The 20,045-nt window shown below is 38.2% G+C and overlaps 1 protein-coding gene and 1 long non-coding RNA gene across 4 annotated transcripts in view; one reads left to right on the forward strand and one right to left on the reverse strand.

Moving 5' to 3' along the window:
• LOC111266928 (prolactin-releasing peptide receptor) overlaps positions 1-20,045 on the reverse strand; it is a 102,937-nt gene that overhangs the window by 59,151 nt on the left and 23,741 nt on the right. The window lies entirely within an intron of this gene.
• LOC111266932 (uncharacterized) overlaps positions 1-20,045 on the forward strand; it is a 37,003-nt gene that overhangs the window by 489 nt on the left and 16,469 nt on the right. Inside the window, exons 1-4 of one of the 3 annotated variants that reach the window (XR_002684328.2) lie at positions 1,261-4,556; positions 10,576-10,706; positions 18,145-18,276; positions 19,007-20,008. This is a non-coding gene — a long non-coding RNA (uncharacterized LOC111266932). Of the gene's footprint in view, positions 1-1,260; positions 4,557-10,575; positions 11,662-18,144; positions 18,277-19,006; positions 20,009-20,045 lie in introns of those variants that run through there. The other 2 variants (XR_002684329.2, XR_015313602.1) reach the window with 2 other exon arrangements.

Raw genomic sequence — 20,045 nt, forward strand, 5'->3', positions numbered from 1 at the left:
GAATATTTTAAGCAATACGTAAAACTTGCTCATATAAACTAAAGAGATTTGTGTACCTTTCACTTCTTTACTGATAATCTAGTCGTCGCAACAGAGGTCCAACTAGGTTCTAATTTTATGCTAAAACAGCGGGCTAGTGGCCTTTATTTATTAAAAGTCTCTTGTCATCCGGCACCTTTTAAAAACATGATCCACCAGCAGGATCTCTATGCAAATACAAGAGACGACGTTAATAAAAATTAGTGTAAAATCAACTTCCACGTCGTACACATCGTGTTTCCAAGTAAAAGCGGAATCTGTACGATTTAAGCGTCGTGATACTAACTGCCTATATCACGTTGCGCTCGTTGTATCTGTGCGTACTTCGTCCAGTATGTCTCAGATATAAGAAGATCACCGCTATAGTTTCAGCATTCAATATGCGTTGACCTGAAACAGCGTACTGATGACTGCTGAATGTTGCGACCGTTGACCTTTAGACGGCGGTTTCACGGCATCGAAGGAGCTTTCCAGTGCGAAAAGGATCACAGGTCAGCTACGAAAGTCTCTAACGGCTTATGTTAGCTTATCCGAAAAGCTTGCGGCCATAACACCTCAAGTGAAGGCTGTTGTTGAGACTTTGACACGATCTAGAACCGATGGGCAAAAGCCAGAACGTAAAACAGGTTCTGACAGCCGTTACAGAGTACGTCGCTGCGGAACGCGTACGAAAGAAGTAGCAAAAAACGGATATAGCTCGTATTTAATCAATGATCTAATCACTATGAAAACCATGGGACACCACAGTGCTTCGAATTGTGTCTTTACCATAGATCATCGTATGTTTAGTTCGATATGTTAGCTATTTCCAATGAGAACATGTCGACTGGATAGAAAAGTAGATGACTATTTTATGAAAAAAAATGGGTTTTGAAAAAGGCACAAAGGTTTGCCGCCTATTTGATACGTAATAGCCGTGACCTTTATCGATGATAGTGCTTCGCCATTCAAATTGACAATTCTAACAAAGCAGCATTCGAGCCAGATACGCACGGAAATAACGTTCGCATTCGGTGTCGCAGGTGCGTGCGGAGCGTAAATATATGCACGTCATTTGTGAAATTAAGTGCGTGCAACCGTTTCTGTGTATGTTCTTATTCAGCTCTTGTCATAACGTCCTGCCCCCGTGGGCGTCTCTCATGAGTGTATCTTTCGTATTACATGAAATATCAGTATCGAATAGCTTTGCTTTGGGATGCATCCCGGCGTACGTAATCTACACATGTTGCCGCATAAACGTGTCTGACATAGATCTAGGCAAGTTTTCCATTTGTACGACCAGCACATGGCGGTTGAACGAAAGGAAAGCGAAAAAGAAGTGGCTAGCACAGATGATCTGCAGTCGTTCACCGGCTGTGTTAGATGGTGATGAGAACAAATTAGGATAAATTAAACCGCTACATCTACGTATGTGTAGAAGCTATTGCTTTTTGAGTGATGGACCTAACCACTATTCCGCCCACGAGATCTGAAGAGGGGTGGTTCGTCCGTTCGACAAGCATAAAATCTTAAAGTGGTTAAGACCATCAAAGAACACAATATCTCTGTTTATGCAAAGCGCGTTCGAAAGATGTTGGCATTCCCGAACGGGGCTCAAGGAGCCAGCGAGTTAGGTTTATACGACCGTGTTAACTTAGTGAGCGGAGTCGCGAATGCAACAACTCTGTTTCTATCTATTGGCTGAGTCATAATTACTATAATCAGGCATATATTTGTGACGAGTAAATATATGGAGAAGGCTGTAGCTGTGTGACAGATCGACCGTGATTGTTCGCTAAACATCTGTGCGTGTGACATGATACCTTGCTATAGCATTGAGGAAGAAATGTATACATAATGCATCCATGAAACGTATATAACGTTCTTAATTAAATCGCGTTAAAAACGTAATATAATTAGCATTTAAAGGCGCAAATTGCGTCTTCGACTTTAACTGACACACTAACTCGACAGCAATCTAAAGCATTATCTATGCGTTAGAACCATCTAAAATACCTTCCTTAGTAGAACATGCCTATGGTAGATAACTTTCATTGAACATGATAAGTGAACAATAATGATATACGTGAAAATTAGATTACTGCGGGTCAGCTTTTTGGGTACCCCAGAAACCCAAGTGGTTGACCTAGAACAAAGAGCTAAGCTTTTGTTGTGACATGTTACTAGCCTTGCGGAAAAGAGCTTTCGTGTAAAAAAAAAAAAAGCAATTTTTTGCTGATTTGGATTAGATAAGTTTTTCATGTATCTGTCCTTAAAAATGCGATAAAGCATTTCAGGAAAATTCACCCAACGAGTACTTTAGAAATGGACTAGCAAGAAAGCACAATACGGAGAAATAAGAATTTCCACGCCAAGAGAGCCACGCATATTTTTTTCCAATTTTTAAGGAACATATTTTCTGAATTGTTCTGATGGACTCTCGATCTGACAACCCATGTCAGAAGAGCCACAAGATCTAACACGAAGGTTGGCTAGAATGGTAGCGAACTAGGCAAGTTTAGGACTTTCACCGATCAATCAAATCGAGATAAACGCAAACATCGAAGCTTGTTTCTACACATTCTGTATTAGTGACATAAGAGATACATTGTGTGTTATACATCACAGGTCTAATGAGCGAACCTGTTAAACGGGTCAGAGTTATGGATCAATCAATAAAGTTTGCTTAAATATACGGATACTATCAAACTGGAGAATGCGCACGCATGCGGGCATATCTTGTCATTATGATTCGTGCTCAATACTTACTGAGGGCTATAAGTTTGTGAGCCTAGATTATGCATAGCTTTGCCGCACTGAGTTACACGATCTTCGTAGACTCATTGATAGTGAAATAACTTGAAGTTCGAACAGCCTTTGACAGGACTAAGCTAGCCGATTCTCGATGTAAGTACCATTTCTATGGCAGCGCATTTCCAATTCATCCACTCATTTACCTAAAAACAATATAGCAAGCGAATGCGCTCCCTAGACCATCGCTGACATCACCTACCAAACACGCTGGGTGGGCTCGCACGCACGATTAAGGATCCTTCACTTCTATCTCTCGCGGTTTCATTTCCGTGTTGGCGGGAAGCCTTGACATCTACGCAATTGAGGGTCGTGCTATTAGGAGGAACCCTGCTAATGCCTTTGACCACCGCGCTCATAGGACCATTATAGCAGTTGCATAACTCTATTACTTACTTATTGTTCGATCGTGTAAACGTAAATCCACAACGGACTTTACCACACTCGTTATGTTCGAACTTGATTGTCATTTCTCCACGTGTCCTTTAAAGGACACAGCCCAGGGTTTTCCACTAACGGGTCGTCTGCCAAATGCTTTACAATCCGTTTACAGAGAATTACAGAGAGATAACAAAATGCTATCCCGTTGAAGCTACTTTTGTCATTACTATAAATTTATGAGTAAGTGAACCCTTACTAAAATTAATTTGCGCAAATATTTTTATTGTTTTATGACGAATGACCATTGCAAGGTCGCATGCGATTGAGCGCAGTCTAGAGTTCATTGCGACTAAATACGGATTTTTAGGAAGATTTCGACATCTCCTAATTCTTAGAAGCACGACGATGCGGTTCTCGGATGTGTCGTCCATTAGCGTCATGCCTTCATACTTCATGAGCCATTGAGGTTGTTTCGTATGTCTGTGTAATGACCTATCCACAAAATTTAATTTAATCAACAAAGGCTACTTAGTTGTTCTGTTACATGAAGCAGAGATGACCATTTTATACATTTGCTTAGCGATTATTTTGACCACTTTCGAGTCGAGCTGTTTACCTTTTTCAAATATTCCGAGCTCAAGTATCAAACGCTTCCCTGAAAGTAAAAGTACTTCGCTTGTCGCTTTAGCTTTTCAGCTCCACGAAATGTAAATTTCGGTTTCTCAGCTATTAGGCTTAGGACAATTAAGTCATCTAAGTAGGCCGCTTCTTCCACTTCTGGAAAAAAGTGTATCCATTATATGTTGAAGCATTACGGGTATACACTTCACCACAGAAGGCAGCTGCCTGTGTATTCCTATAGAGTAAAATAGGTTTTTAAGAAGTATTGATAATTAAACTGTTCCTCGGATCAACATCTCTGTTATCTGATGGCCGTACGAGTATTAACGGTTCTGTTAATTCGTCTGCCTTAACTATTATATAGATGGCGTTGCTGTCGTTTAAAAGCTGGAATCTAACAGTAATAGGTGTACAAAATTTCGCCGTACGTTTATAATTTTATCGCATTTTCGTTCTGGAAATTCTCATGTGAAAGATGTTCTTCGTGGCCACTAGCCAACTACGAAAGAAGTTACTGAGATTACTGTAAACGTCATATAAGTGTGATACGTGAGTAGCCATGTCATCGCCAAAGAAGCGAAAGGCCATTCGAAGAAAACAAGCTATACAAAGAAGCTCAATGTTCGGCCGTCATACAAATCTACCCGATCATATCTGTGATTCTGCGACGAAGACGTCATAAAATCAAGCCAGTTCAAGCCAGCAAAAAAATATTATAATCTAAGGTAAGGAAAAATTCTGTAATTTTTTCTCGAAGCTTACAATGACCCCAATAAAATATATGCTATACGTTTGGGTAGACTAGAAAGAAATCATGCGTTATGAGCTGCTTCCCTTGGGCAAAACGATTGGCGTCCACTAGCCGGAGCTAGCGCAAAGAAGGAGCGTCCCCTTTCGTTGTGACGATGTCAGACCTCCCACATCTTTAACTACCCGGCAAAATGCAACGAATTTAAATGGGTAATTTTAGTAAATCTTACACAATCGATAATCTGTAAGACTTTCTTAATGGTGTCAATTTCGATAAGGGGTTGAAAAGGTTATTTTTCACGTTACTCCCCCAGACGAGTCCTCTAGTTGTGGTATCCTGGCCAAAAATTAAAATAGAAAAGAAGTAACAAAAGATCATCGATGAGAATAGCACATATTTAGTTTAGTCCGATGATTTTAAGGTAATATTTGACTTTAAGAACTCTCAAAATTTTTTCTTTCTTCTTCGATAGAACTTTTTCAATCACCCAACGTTCGATCGGAATGAGATTCTGGTAGTTCTTTAAATATTACTCAATGCCGTTAAAATCTATGGGTCATAATAGAGTTTTTTGATCGTTTTCAATAATAGCAACTATAATATAAAGATATCTGAGTCATGTTTGGGGTTATGTTATAGGGTACAGGTCTAATTGTAACGAATACTAAATTCGAGCTGTTCTTCGTTGTTACTCGTACTTTCCCTTTCGTATAATGACCGAGTCGAGTGCAGTTATATATTTCTATTGCAAATCATCCATGAAAAGGGATTTTTTAATATCAAAATGTCTGCTTTGTCAGCCACACACAACAGCCGACATTGTCCGCTGTATTGTTTTCGTTAGGTGAGGCCGGTGTTACCTAAACACATCTAAATTTCCTGGTTATACTACTAAAAACATTTCTTACACTACCCTCCACCATGTAAGACAGAATCTACTTTGTCCACTCTAGCTGAAATTAACCTTTTTGGAGTAGTGGGAATCGTAGATCTAGAAATCTTTCTCCGGTTTTAAAACTAATAGCAGTAACATAAGCACTGGTAAATTATCTCACTTTAATGTTATACTGGTTAACCGTAAGATATCGATATGTATCAAACGAATTTGGCACAATCGATATTCTTGGATACCTTACGGTCTTAATTGTTATCATTGGAATCAGCATCTACATTATACATGTTTCATGCTATCTGAGATCGCCTAGACAAATTCGATTATTGTCAAACAAATGTTACGGCTGAAAAAGCGAATATCAGACATTTTAACAGAATATTTCCTGACCTATTTTCAGGAGCCTTGCTCTATTCAACAGAAACTCATATGTTAAAGTTAAGCAAGCGAGGCATAAAATAAAGGACTTTGCTGATCCTGTACTCTGCCGATGAAAACAATGGCTTGAAAAGAATACCAATATAACTCAAAAGAACCCTACTGTCCTCTCAAGCTAAACGCGGTCAGCTCTGCCGTCACTCGAGTCACAGCAAGGCGCTTGTGGGCGATCCGTGTCGCTGTCGGATTAAACTTAGACCTTTTACCTCAATCTACGCAATTTCCTTCTGCCAATGAGGGTGGAAATGACGCGCAATGCTTAAATGCACATTTCCGTTGAAATAACATGGTTTTCTTGTCTGGTACTGTTCAAATGTTTACCTAATCGTGGAACAAGCGTTTAGCTTAATAGCCAGACATTGAAACTAGGAGCCCTGTTAGACCTGGAAACAAATCAAGTCACTAGAACGTTCTTTCCGTATCCCTTTAGATCAGCTTAGTGTAAAACCTCCCGCACCCAAACCGCGTTCCCGCGTTCTGGATCATGCTGATAATTCGCAATTGCGTACAAAATATCCCTAAGGGCGACTAGCAGTATATACTTATCCTCAGGTTCTGGAGAATGTAAAGTCGTTCGATTGAAACCCGTCTATCAAGCGTGTACCCCAGATTTACTGTATTTTCGCACCGCGGCCATGACCTATCTTAGGCACTTTGTATTTCTTCGGCCTTTTTGTCGATGTTATAGTTCCAAGACTTCCACACACAAATTGCTAGCATCAAAGTACCCTCCGGTGGTTCACTTCTAGGTATGTGCCTGACATTTATGTTAAATGAGAATGCTTTTGGGGAATAAAAATCATTTATCGTTTTAAATGGTTTTGGGTTTTCCCTATAAAGTAAACACTATCGATTCGAGCGAGATAATGAAACGAAACCTACCTGTTTATAAGAGAGGAAGTTAAGTGCTGTCATTTTCTCTGAGACAAAGTACGAGTCAACTTTTTCACAAAGTTATCTAGCGAAACTAAGTAAAATCAGACGAGTTCATACGTACTTTTAATCTAAATCGAGCAGTTATACTTCCTACGATCATTTTCTTCATTAATTTTCATTAAATTCGCGATTAGTTGGGTGTATGAAAACATGAGTACACGAATCGCACAGCAAAAATACGACCTGTATATATATATATATATATATATAGGTTTACTCGCTTAGTTTACTTAAGTACATACATTTCTTAAGTACACATATTTGTGTTTACCCAGCTTGTCCAGCTTTCGGAAATTGCACAAGAGCTGTTATAATGGTTTTACAGTGTGACTTATCATTTCACACAAACGGAAGCATGTCAATGGTGGAATCGTCGTTTTTTCTACTGTCTGCTGCATAAAATATTTTTTTCCCCCGATCGCCAGTTGTTGGAATCTATCAGACAGTCCAGGTACAAACAGGGCGCAGGTGGACAACTCTTCAGCGTAGCTCGGGCAGACATTTACGACAAATGTGTGCAACAGTTAGTTTTGGGTCGATTAGATGATACGTAGCCGCTGTTAGCGGGTAAATTCTTATCTGTCTTGAATAACGAGTTTACATTATGCTTAAAACTAGAATAAAGAGCGCCCCCTTTTTTCCAACTAGGACTGTGCCTTTCGTTGTTCTGGAACCTCGCTTGATGTGACTTTGTACCACAAACATTGCATAACGACATTACCAATTTTGCCACAGCGGTATATACGCTTTATGAAATACGTTTCAAGGAACACCTCTGTGCTCACAAGGATTTATTTAAATTAAAGTGTTAAAGTAGGCCTATTATCGAATTTTATCGATTGATATGACCTGTTTAGATTAATGTGTCTAGATGTGCTTAGGCTGCATCCATCCTGAAACCCAGCTTGTACACTCTGATATGTCAGTTAATTTGTACGGTATAAGTTATACAGTAGAAACAGTGATGCTGTAAGTCGTACAAATTATCGGCGCTTATCATGCGAAATTTAGGGTTTTCATTAAAGTAATGCTACCTCCGTGGGATAGCCTTTTTTCTATTATCATCACAAAGTGAAGTTAACTTGGTCTAATAAAAAAAAAAAACACCTCCCAATTAAAGATAGAACATTTATATTTGTTTTATATGTAATAAAGCTAAAGGTTAATTGAATGATTACCCTGATTTATTCAAACTTTGATGAAAAGCGGCTTTGGCGAAAATACAGAATTCATTTACAGGGGCCCTCAAAATTCCTAGCAGATCTTTCAAGGCAAAGCAAATCCTTCTTATATTAGTAATTTTTCATTTAATTTCAAGCTATGCAGATCAATGCAACTATTAAGCAAAGAATTTTTTTTGTTTGCCACAATATATCCGCTTGTCATTTGCGTTACTACTAATAGCTAGTTTTCCGCACCATTCCCAATCATAGGACAAATCTTGAAGAGTATAACAATATCTATTGAGATAGACACATAAATGACCTAGATCAACTTGAGGCACGATTAACGCGTGCATCCATGCAGCGATGCTATCGGTGTGCGTGTGTGAGCCATATTCACTTATCGTGCCGTCACTGCCGCCATCTTACATCGATTCTATGCGCGTTCAGTTTACGCCGCCGCGGTCGCTCTATTTCATTTTGCCGATGTTTTAGTAATTCGCTGTTGGGTCATTTATGGATCGTACTACAGGGTGCCAGCGTTGTCATTAAGATCATGCACGAGGCCACATACAATGATGGAAAGCATACCGATAATCGTGGGCAATGATTGGGTCTGTAGCAATACAATAGCGGGCGTTATTATAGCTACTAGCTCATCACTCGCGTATTATTAGGCCATAGGTTCTGCTCATTATAATACTCGCTTTTTTCCAATGATGCCATTGACGATCGACAGTACGCAATACCGTGGCCAGGGACATATAAAGCAATAAACGCTGGGCTTTGGATTGTCCTTAAGAGATTATATAAAGCACAACGTGAATAATCAGCGTTGGCAGTCACACAAATCCGTAATGAACGTTACTGCCCACTCGTAGAAACATGAATTTGTTTTGTTCAGTAAGACGGGTGCTGTTATGTGCGTGCGCACAAAAGCTGTGTATATGAGAGAGAGAGAGAGAGAGTTATAACTTTGCGTATCTAATTCTTCTTGTTTTGAGTTCCGTTTTAGGCAAAATAAGCTATACTTCTTTTCGTCATGATTTTCGTTTTAGCAATAATCGTATGAGATCCTGGGCGGCCTTGATCGCTGCTTTCCGACAACTTTTTATCCAACAGATAACTTGATACAAAGGACAGTAAAAAAAAAAAAATTTATTGTTCCGACAAGTTTTTCCAACTGAATATACATGTTACTGAATACATTCTTAGCGGATGTTCTACATCAGTGTACTCTAATATTAATTATATTATTATTATTATTATTAATTAAAAATACCGACTTCTAGACAAAGTCATCAGATATAGTATTTAATTACATAGGTCAGACCTTAGAGTAAATAGTCAGCATTATTCTATTTAATGAACAGAACAAAGATGTCCGGTGAGTTGATTTATAAACAAAAGTAAGGCAAGGGTAAAATTCGATTTATACTTGTTAACGTGTGGTTTAGACAAGCATACAATTTCTATATATATATACGTATATATATATATATATACATATATATATACCGTACCGGCTTTCAACTCTTCGTCGAACGAATTCGAATACGAAAAATCGGTGAAGTAAATTCTAGAATTTTTTAGGACCAGAAAATCATGGCCTGGGCCCTTTTTGGTAAAAATGTCTATATTGTGTGTAATCCACCTGTAACTTGTATTTTTTTGCGTTCAAAAATTATTCTGTATCGTTCTTCCCACACCCTGGTCACTTACGGCAAGGCTGTACTATAAACTCGTAAACGCATTAGATAAGGACATGTTAAGGAATGAAATTTCTTGCCGATTTCAATATTTGGGTCTATAATAGAGTATTACTGGATGCGTATTGTACTCAAATCTCGCTATTTTGTCCTATCGCATTCAGTTAACGTATTAGCTCACACCTCGATACTATACGATGATGCAATATCTATGTGTATGTGTCAAGAATTTTAGCAATTAGGTCTGATCTATGTAAAAAAAAATTATCGAACATTTTTTGTTTCGGGTTAAGCTGGCAAAGAAGTCGCGAGGCAGTTGTCTAGCTGCCATCTTATTCAAAATAACATATTGTCAACCATTGCCGTTTACTGTCATATGATTTTGATATTTCGAATTTTACAGTTCTTGATTGATACATAAGAAACTGTATTTCTCATCACAATCTCGATGTCTCTCGTCACAATGTAAAGTTTTTTTGAATCCCCAAACGTATTGATTCAGAAAATATATCTATATGGTTATTTTTACCATTTATTAATGATATATATTCTGAAGTGATTTTGTTCTTGCGCAAAAGCACCGGTTCAGCCCTTTGATACCCGTGAAGCGTCGAGTCACAGCTCTGTGGAACTGCACAGTGCATATGTATCCACTATTTGTACTGAATTAACGTATCAGAACAGATGCAACTAGTACAAACATTACTACCAGATCTAACCTAGTAAGTATATGCACCTCCTATCGTCAGCAGTGAAGAACTTCAGTCAACGTTTCCGACTCCCCCTCGCATTTCACTCTTGCTTTCCTGCACAGATTACATTCTCTAACGGTGCGATAAATTCATCCTTTTACAGGGCTTGTAAAATCTGTATATACGCAAAATCTCTAACTCAATGCGACTTGATCGGCGGACTCGGTCCGCGGCTGCAGCTGATCTTTGAAGCTGATCCGTGCGACAGATGGGATTATCCTGCTATCGTTTCCGGTGAGCTGAGAGCGCTATCTTAGACCTTCGTTATCACGTATTTCTCACTAACCAGGCTACAAACGTTTGCGTCCGCTTTGCAAAGTTATTTTTCGTTAATCAAAATCAGATAATGCACTATTTGAATGCGGACTCATCACCTTAAACGTATTTTACAAGGTTGAAAATTTAATAAGCCATTAAATTGTACACAAGTTAAAAAATTTACTAGTTTTTTTTTTTTTTCGTATGCGTCGAAACGTCTAGACATAGAGATAGACGCACATCGCCATGATGGGTGCCTGATAAATTGTCTATAGCTAAGCTATTACAACGCACGGCATGTAAGACTTACGTACCCCCATACAACAATCGCGACACATCGATCCGTTGTAATTTTTCATTGACACCCCGATTTTATTATTATTCGTTAAGATACCAATTGGCGGCAGTTCTACCCGTCTTATACTACCGTTTTTGTAAATGTAGTACAGGTAGAAATACCCATTCGCATTAGCGAAAACTATTGTAAAAATAGTCGTTGTTGTTGTTGTTGTTATTAAGTGTTAAAAAAGTAAAGGAGATTTGTTGAAAATAATTTACCACCATATATATATATATATATACATTTATATATCACTGTGTATGTGCGTCTTAATAAAGGAACAACTCTTATCCTTGCAATTTCGACGAAAGATTATCGTTAGACATACGAAACAAAATAAAATCTGAACGATATAAGATGTTTAGATATACACGTCACACACGTGAATCAATAGAACTTTGCTAATTTCGGTACTCTGACGCGTTACTCTCGTTCGTCTATCCTACATACGTAATCATTTGATAGCCAGTTGATGATGTTCCAAGGTCTGCTAGGAAATTAACATATCGTAGCCTTGTGTGAAATTTGGAAATCAACTACGAGGTGATGATCTTTCGGAGCCAAACTTTGGATATAAAAGCTTTTGTTCTAAAAAAAAAAAAAGGATTATTTTTTGTCTTATTTTAGGATTTACAAAGGTATAAGTTATATATATATATATATATGAAATTTGATAAAATCAAAAAAGTTGGCAATTGTGGCTGTAGTTTAATAAATTGTAGCTTGTTATCATTGTGGCATATCGCCGTTCGTATAAAAGCGCGTGAAAAACCTACTTCATTTTTACTTCGACTGATTTATAATACGAGAAAAACAAAAATTTTTCACGATCTACTTCAAGCTTGATAGCCTTGTGATCAATGGAGATTGTCAAAGCAAAGACTACTTCTTCAGAATCTATTAATATCTCCCAATTCTCAAATGCGGTGAATTGGCCTCGGCAATAACATTCAGCTTCAACTGAAAAAATAGAAAGTTAATCTTCATTTTGGGCACCATTAGTCGCCTGAAAGTGGATTAAGTGTTACGTTTAGGGTTCCTGTAGGTAAGCAGGGTCAATGAAGCTATCGTTGTATCCTCCCTAATCGAACTGTCGTCTTCAATAGTTGCTATTTACTAACATCATTTTCAACTCAGCTCGCAGCTATAAAAACGCAAGTGCACACATATGTATGTGAACAGGGTGCATAAGGGGGCGTTCAAGCACACGTTGAACTAGATGCAGAAGTTGATTCCGAAGCATTTTAATGTGTCGCTCGCACTGTGACAGTTTTATGTAAGGGGGTCTTGCATTAGTTTCGAGTTTTTTGGTTTTAAAACAGACGATGCCTGGAATCGGAGATATGACCGACGAGTTCGAAGCAACTGTTACAGACACGAAGGCATTGCGGAAGATAAACTGCGACACGGTAGCCAGCGCCGTGACAAGAAGACAACTTTAACTCATATCAAAATTTTCCTAACTCGAATAGCAGGTAACCGCAACAAATTGGCAATCTTTGATAGACGAGCAAGTGCAGCTCACAGGCTTAGCATGATTAACGTATACATCCGCTCTCATTGATAATTTTCAGGGTCCAACCCGCAGTTAAAGATTAAATATGAATTAATAAGTGTTCAGTCATCAAATTGCCGAGATGCAAAGTACCTTGCGTGAATATGTTACTGTATCAGATTTGTCGTGCTATAAACTCATCATGGCGGAAAACCCTATTTTCGTTTCCGCAGTCTAATCGAAGACACCACCTATAATATGTTATCTCTTCACAAGGAACAACTCTTTACCGAGATTTAAATCCTGCCTGAAATCTACGATCTTTCTACGAAATCTACGATAGTTACCGGTTTCCAGCCGGTTTTCGACAAGGTTAAAAACGATTTTTCAGAGTCAAAGGGGGAGATCCTCGGCAGAGTTTAGATCTGTGAGGTCTAGTATTAATTAAAATATGCAAAAAAAGACATCTTTGTTAGTCTTAGATGCAGGTACCAGCGGCTGTTTGCAAGAGGAAAAACCTTATTGCTAATAAGTCGTCCAGGTAAACTCTAACGCTTAATTTTTTTTAGACCTTTTATGCCCTTTTGCACCTTTTAGAGTTGGCAGTTTTGACCTGCAGTGAACAAAAAATTCTAAATTGCGCTTTTTTTTTTTTTATATATGTATAATATATTTAGAACACTTTAACGACTTAAACTCTTAGTAATATCGATAATAGGTGGTTTAGGTCCAAAATTGAGGCAATGGTTGAGGTGAATGGAATAGATGTGATTATCAGGAATGACGCTTATAGTACATGCAAAACTATTCGCTACAACGTCTGCTTTTAGATAGCGGTTTAAAGGTAAATTCTTAAGAAAGATTCGGAATTATATATATATATATATATATATAGGACGTCCTCACTAAATTCTGCATCTTGCCGATAAATTCCGAATATATAATATTATACCATAATGTAATATGGTATTAGCATAATTCGTTCATTGCATACCTCATATTTGTACATAGCAACAGCGACGGGAATACCTAGGAGTAAATATAGAATAGGTACCCACCGATACACGTATTTGGTTGTCGAAAAATTATCGACCGTTTTTAACCCAACATTTAAGCACATACTTCTTAAAACACCTAACTACACTAGCCTAAAAAAAAAACCTAAAAACTAACCTAGATATGCGCCATTTAGTCGACAATCTCTCGTTAGCTCTCTGGTAATATTACCGTAAAACTTCTGCGGTCTCTGGGCGAAAAGCTAAAACATTGATTTTTGCAATGTTTTACCATTGCAAAACATATTCTGTTGCAAAATAGTTCTGTTGCAGAGATCGAAACAAACGATGGCCTGATTGTACAAGATACGGATATATATATATATCCCATGCAAGCTTTCTTCATTTTTGCCGAATAGCTAAAAATATGTGTGACTTGACATTTTTATAATAGAAAGCGACGCTCCTTCTATGCACCAGCTCCAGTCGTTCTGGTTCATTATGATCTTCTTCGTTGTTGGTAGTAGAAGTTCGATAATGCAAGTTAGTTTGTACTTTCTCTGAGGTCAATCTGGATTTTATCAGAAATTCATCACTTGGACCACGATCCTTTCTTGCGCATCATTGTCGTGTATGAATCACTTTTCATCACCGGTGACCAATTTCGTTGCGTCTCTTACTAAAGTTCTAAGGTGAAAATACGATTGGATAAGTTCTTTTGCGTGAATTCGTATCGCGGCCAAATATTAAGTCTCTTCTTATAGCTAGCGTTCTTCACATGGTTCAAAGCCGCTTGGCGGTATATGTCTAATTCTTCAAGTATTAGCTACAGCTATGTAACGGCTATTCCTACTTGACTTTAGAGCAATTTTACTGCAGTAACGAGCGCGTTTCACTTGAAAATTTCCAGATCGAAGTTGATGGCAACTTTTTTCGGCTGTTAACGCACCTTGACCACAAACTTTTTTAAGCTTGGCCAGCATGTGTGCCTTCAGCATAGTCAAATTCCGAATAGCAAACTTTTGCCGAAATTTTACCCATCTTTAAGGCCTAACCTAACCTAACCTAACCTAACCTAACCTGAAGGCAATACAACGACTCTATTATCGCTGCATTTCATCGTTCAAATGATGCCGACCCTACGCAACCCATTATCTGCTGTCATTATTTATTATTAACTTTAAAATCATTTGGTTAGAAATGCTATTTCGGCGATAGTTGAATGAGCTGTATATCAACATATGGTTATAAAGAGCAATCTGATCAAGGATAACAATACGAAGATCAATAAACGTGTCCTGATTTCGCAATATGTATATACTAAATAGATAGCGGCAGATGTTTTTGTCGTTAGTGCAATCTGTTTAGCCCTGGTTTTTATCGGTCATGCTGCTGTTTGTACCGGGTGCCTTTTCAATAACTCTTTACGCATTTCGCTGAATTTCCAGTCCGGAATAGTCGTGACAAGATCAGTAAGTAAGTAAGTACACTACCATTACTTGTCTTATGTATGATTGGATTTAATCGCCTGATCAATTTTGCTGTTTGACAACTAGAGGGCTATTGGGAGGCTGTTATATAAGGACAAAAAAAAATGTCTGTTACTGCAGAGCAGGTTGGAAACCAGATGGTGTCCTATTATGATATCGATTTATACATATTTATACATGTGTGTATCCGTATGATATTAAACTGAGCTTCGCAATTCAGTTATTGGTATCGGAAATCATTTGCTTAAAGAATATGGCCTGGAACATACATTTTATGTTATCCTGAATCCTCTATCCTCGGAGATCTTAGTAAGCGAAAGGGAATGATCCAGAATTCAGTCCACATATACCATTTAGTATAATACAATTATTAACAGTAAATCGAACAAACCAATCCTAGAAATGTTACCAGTCTTCTAACTAGTGCCTCAAATGCATTATCAGTATACAATTACCGGGTTTATTTTCACCACTTATTTAGACATAAAAGCTATCGCAGTTTTAGCTCGCTTGACGTATACACTGACAGGCACTTTTTATGATAAAGTGCCTGCCAGTGTCTCAGTATAGAGATCACTGTCAATCTTGAGTCTTGAAGGCGTCCTGGTTGACACCAATTATCAGCATCATGACGGTGACAGCTATTGGATACGAAATTATCAAATCTGCCATCAGTGTTATTCTCTAACGCTGCAGCACAAGTAGATATTTAATTCCAGAGTAACATCGGGGATCTGATAATTCCGTAATATATATCTTTAACATGAGAAAATAATTTAAAAAACTTATACATTGTAGAACTTTTTTTTTTAATTATATAAACGACTATATCTGAATGAGGCAAAATTTAATTAAGCAAGGGATCTGCAAGGAAAAGTTAACACCTGAAAAGCGAGAAAATAGCAACAATTGTTAACTAAAGGCAAAGAAAACGATAAATAAATCAATACATCTACAGAAATAACAAGAAAAATGCAAAAGTATATTTTCAACTCAAAATTCGTGTTTTATGCGTAGGCTAGGCTAGGGTAGATGAAATGCCTGCGACGACTGAAGGGATGTAGAACGATGTAAGTTATACTTAATCTATTTGGCTTTATTAAAAAGGAGAGATAAGGACCTAGTTTCAGGTAAAGCTACGATCGGCTACAGTAGATAGATAGCAAGGAAGCAGAAATTGCCCACCCTTTTTTGTCTCAAAAATCCAAACAAAAGTGGACACACAACGTGTTCTAGAAAGTACTAATGTATAATATAATATATAAAAAGCCGCTTAGAAGGATGAGTCAATAGCGCGATCATTAGGCGGATGAGTGCAATGGTTTGTTAAATCTAGGTATTTACCAATGGTGCATACCTGATTCTAAAGACAACTTCAAATGATTTCTTAGCTAATCCAACAAGTTTGACTTAATTTTAGGCTGTCAATGGATCCTGAATCTGGTGATATGACAATTTTCGTGTTCCTTTAAGTTCGCCTTCAACCCTTAGTCTGACATTCTTAAAAGGAAATTTCCTTTTTTATGGTAATCACAGCTGCTCTAAAAAGCAATAGAACAGACGGAAACAGCGCTGCTTAGTGCAGTGAAAACACGTATTCCAACATCGATTAGGAGAACTCTCCAATGGGGAAATAAGTGACGGACGAATCATTTCCATTAAATCTTCTTTTACTAAAAGAGACACCATTGCAATAGTTAGACTCAGATGGATAGTAGGGCCTAAAACACCTAGTTATAAGTGAATCGACCGTAATGGGTCTCGATGACGTGGGTCAAACGTATTCGAACTGGTAATTTAAGTTTCTCCTACCAGGATGGGTGACGCTGCAATAGCTAGCAGCAGATGTACAAAAGAGCCTGATGATGAAAAGAGCTGCAATGGGCTTTGATGATGAAGATCAAACGAATCCGTATCGGTAATCCAGTCCCGCACACTTAGCGAGGTCTTCATTCTTGGAAGATCGATCAGCATAATTGTTCGGGCAAGCTACGCTATGAAACGAGACGATCCCTTAGGAAAATAGTTGAATATCTAATAATTCCTATACGTTTTCTACATAGATTATTACTCTTAATTTTGAATGGCGCTAAATCAAGCATGAAAAGTTACTGGCGATTAGATAGAGATCGAAGCTACAGGCCCTATGTAGATCTCAACACTGAACGATATAATACTAACCGAACGAGTGATTTAAAACGGCTTTACTTATTAGAAGAATTGGAATAGCGAAATAGATATCGAATTTGTTGTGGTTATTGGAACCTTATAATGAGTTATTTTTCTATCAATTATTAAAGATGTCCAACTCTTCGATATCGAAATATTTCGAAGTTCAGCTAAAAACGTAATGAGTCGACAGAGACCAGATATAAGTTTTGGGTAGGTCAACGAAACTGAATGTCGCCCATTGTGAGTAGTTTTATAGTTCCTTAATGTAATTCGAAATTTGCTGGCGAAGCTAAACAATGGCAACGATGTTTATTCGGTTGTTCCGGGGTGATGGGGTATCAAACAGAAAAAGCTAGAATTTAGACCGATTATAAGAAATGCCAAAATGATCACCAGAGTAACGTAGTCACCAGCGCGCTATAGCTTTGTGTGTCTATGCTCTCTAACCTGTACAATATGGGTGTGCCCGTAAGATTAGCAGACAAGAAAAACTTACCGCGCATCTACTACTAGCGTATTGTTGTACTATATTTTCTCTTCACAAAGGGAAATGTTTATACGTAAACGGTCCTGACAGATTCAGTACTTCGTCAGTTGAGTGGATAATTCATAGTTTGACAAAAAAAGAGCAGAACACTTGACCATCAATAGGATTGCTATTGATGGTCAAGTGTATTACCATATATAATACATCACGCGAACGTCTATTTTGATTCAACAATACATATAAACAAGCTAACCAGACTCCGCAAATAATTTCGTCACATATCGTAAAGGCAGATGAATGGTCGGGTCACTTTTAGTTTGTCGCAGTCCGTCACCGAACGGCATTTTCATCATAGACCTAAATTATTCTATTACTTGTGTTTTATAGAGAGTAGTTAATTAATATTGATTTGTGTCGATGATTTTGCCGTTGCAGGGTTATTCTTCTCAAGAAGAGGTTATTCTTTGACTGGTTCAAGAAACCCGACCCGAAAGTTCAGCAAAACTACGAGAATAGGAAATGACAGACGTAAATTTAACTAGAAAGTGTACTCTTTTCCTAAACAAGGTAATGTTAACAAATTAAAATCGAAATTATTGATTATATGGCGATAGAAAGCAACTTACGATGCAAGCATACGAGTCTAGAGGTCGATAATAATTATTATTTGTAAGTTAGAACAGAAGTTCGGTAATGTTCAATGTACACGTTTGTTCTTTACTGTGTAATGATTCTAATTGTCATATAGTACCTAATAGGTGCTTTACCCTAATATGATAGTCTAGTTAATGGAAAACGCATCAGGCAATTCCAATTAATAGTCCGAAAAGCTCAATAACATTTAAGAGGCAAAACCAAACATATTCTTGCCCCAATCTTCCGTTGCTAATCTACTACCTGTTTACCGAATATATTTCCAGATCAACTTTTCGTATAGATGTGTTCCTAGTGAGCTATAGTAGTGCGTCATCTCTCATTTAGCAGCTGATATCGTAGATAGTATTGACTTGAGAGATAAGGATCAGGACTTTAATATTGATCGTAATAATTATGTTGATCAATTTTTAAGACCACCTTTCTCTTCGTTTTCGTTCCGCTGATACCTCAGCTGCTAATAAGGCGATAAACACCTCGAGGTATAAAGATAACTAACGGAAGTGTTTGAGTGCTTGCGTCTCTGCGATAGCAAAATAATCTGATGAACTAGCAGCTTCCCCTTTCCCTGTGTACTTGTTTGTCTCCATTATCGTTCCTTCTTTGCTAGCTTCTATCTCACTTCTTTTCTTCGCTTGCCAAGGTATTCGTAGTCCGTGCGCCAGGCCATTTCAACGAGCCGATGATCGACCCCCCGACGAGCTGGTTCGGAAGCGGATGTATATAAATTCGCTTAGATCTGTTGCATCCCCAAATGTCTCAAGTCTGTCATTGTTTTGCAGTAGAAGCACGGTTGGGCATGTACCAAATGGGTGACGTCCACGTTATTTCCGTTCCAATGTGTAAGCAGCGTGAATACGCGATGAAAATAGAATAAGCGGGTAAGCGATTTATGGGCTTCGATATCGAACCGGCCTTTGCGGTCCCGGATGTCCTCTACTCCATGGAAAACTTCGCTGTTGCTACATCGCCTGTCGTCCACGCAGAGATATTTCCGGCACTATTATTTTAAACGTCCGTAGGAAAGGAGAAGGAAGGCAAATGGATGGAAACGATCGCTCGGAACGTTTTCACACAAAATAGAGTAATATTCCGCCGTTCGATTTGAATGCTCTTGCAAAAGGAAGGTGAAAGCAGAACCAAAAAAAGGGTTGCATTCGATTTGCGTTGACAAGAAGCGCATGCACTTAATGGACAAGGGACTAGGAGTCTTTAATGTGTTCTCTACCAGCACTGCTTCGTACGCATATGGGACAAAAATATGATATATAATGCATATAGCCACGTTCGTAAGGACGAAGAAAAAAGAAGATTTGTGGATGTTTAAGATTGTATACTTCTGGCGCTGATAACTGCAAAAGCGAACCAACGAGCGAATGAACCTAGTGGAATAATGTACCCTTTGAAGCCTCGTACATGTCTACTTTGGTTTCCAGTGAATGATTCTATATACATTGACATTACTGGATAAATTCGTCGAGACACTTGTTAGAAGTACGTGCAATCTTTTGTAGTATTATATGGTCTGTACGATGCATAGCTCCGGTGGGACCACTTGTCAGAGAATAACCATAGTTCAATGCATGCATACGGGACTTCACTTGACAAACCATGCACTTTAATCAATAAATGTGTCTCAAATTCATCGGAGTCGAGTGACTCACAAGGCCGAAAATTTCAGC

Source organism: Varroa jacobsoni, unplaced genomic scaffold (genome assembly GCF_002532875.2).
Source record: "Varroa jacobsoni isolate VJ856 unplaced genomic scaffold, vjacob_1.0 scaffold_1129, whole genome shotgun sequence".
Lineage (NCBI taxonomy): Eukaryota > Metazoa > Arthropoda > Arachnida > Mesostigmata > Varroidae > Varroa > Varroa jacobsoni.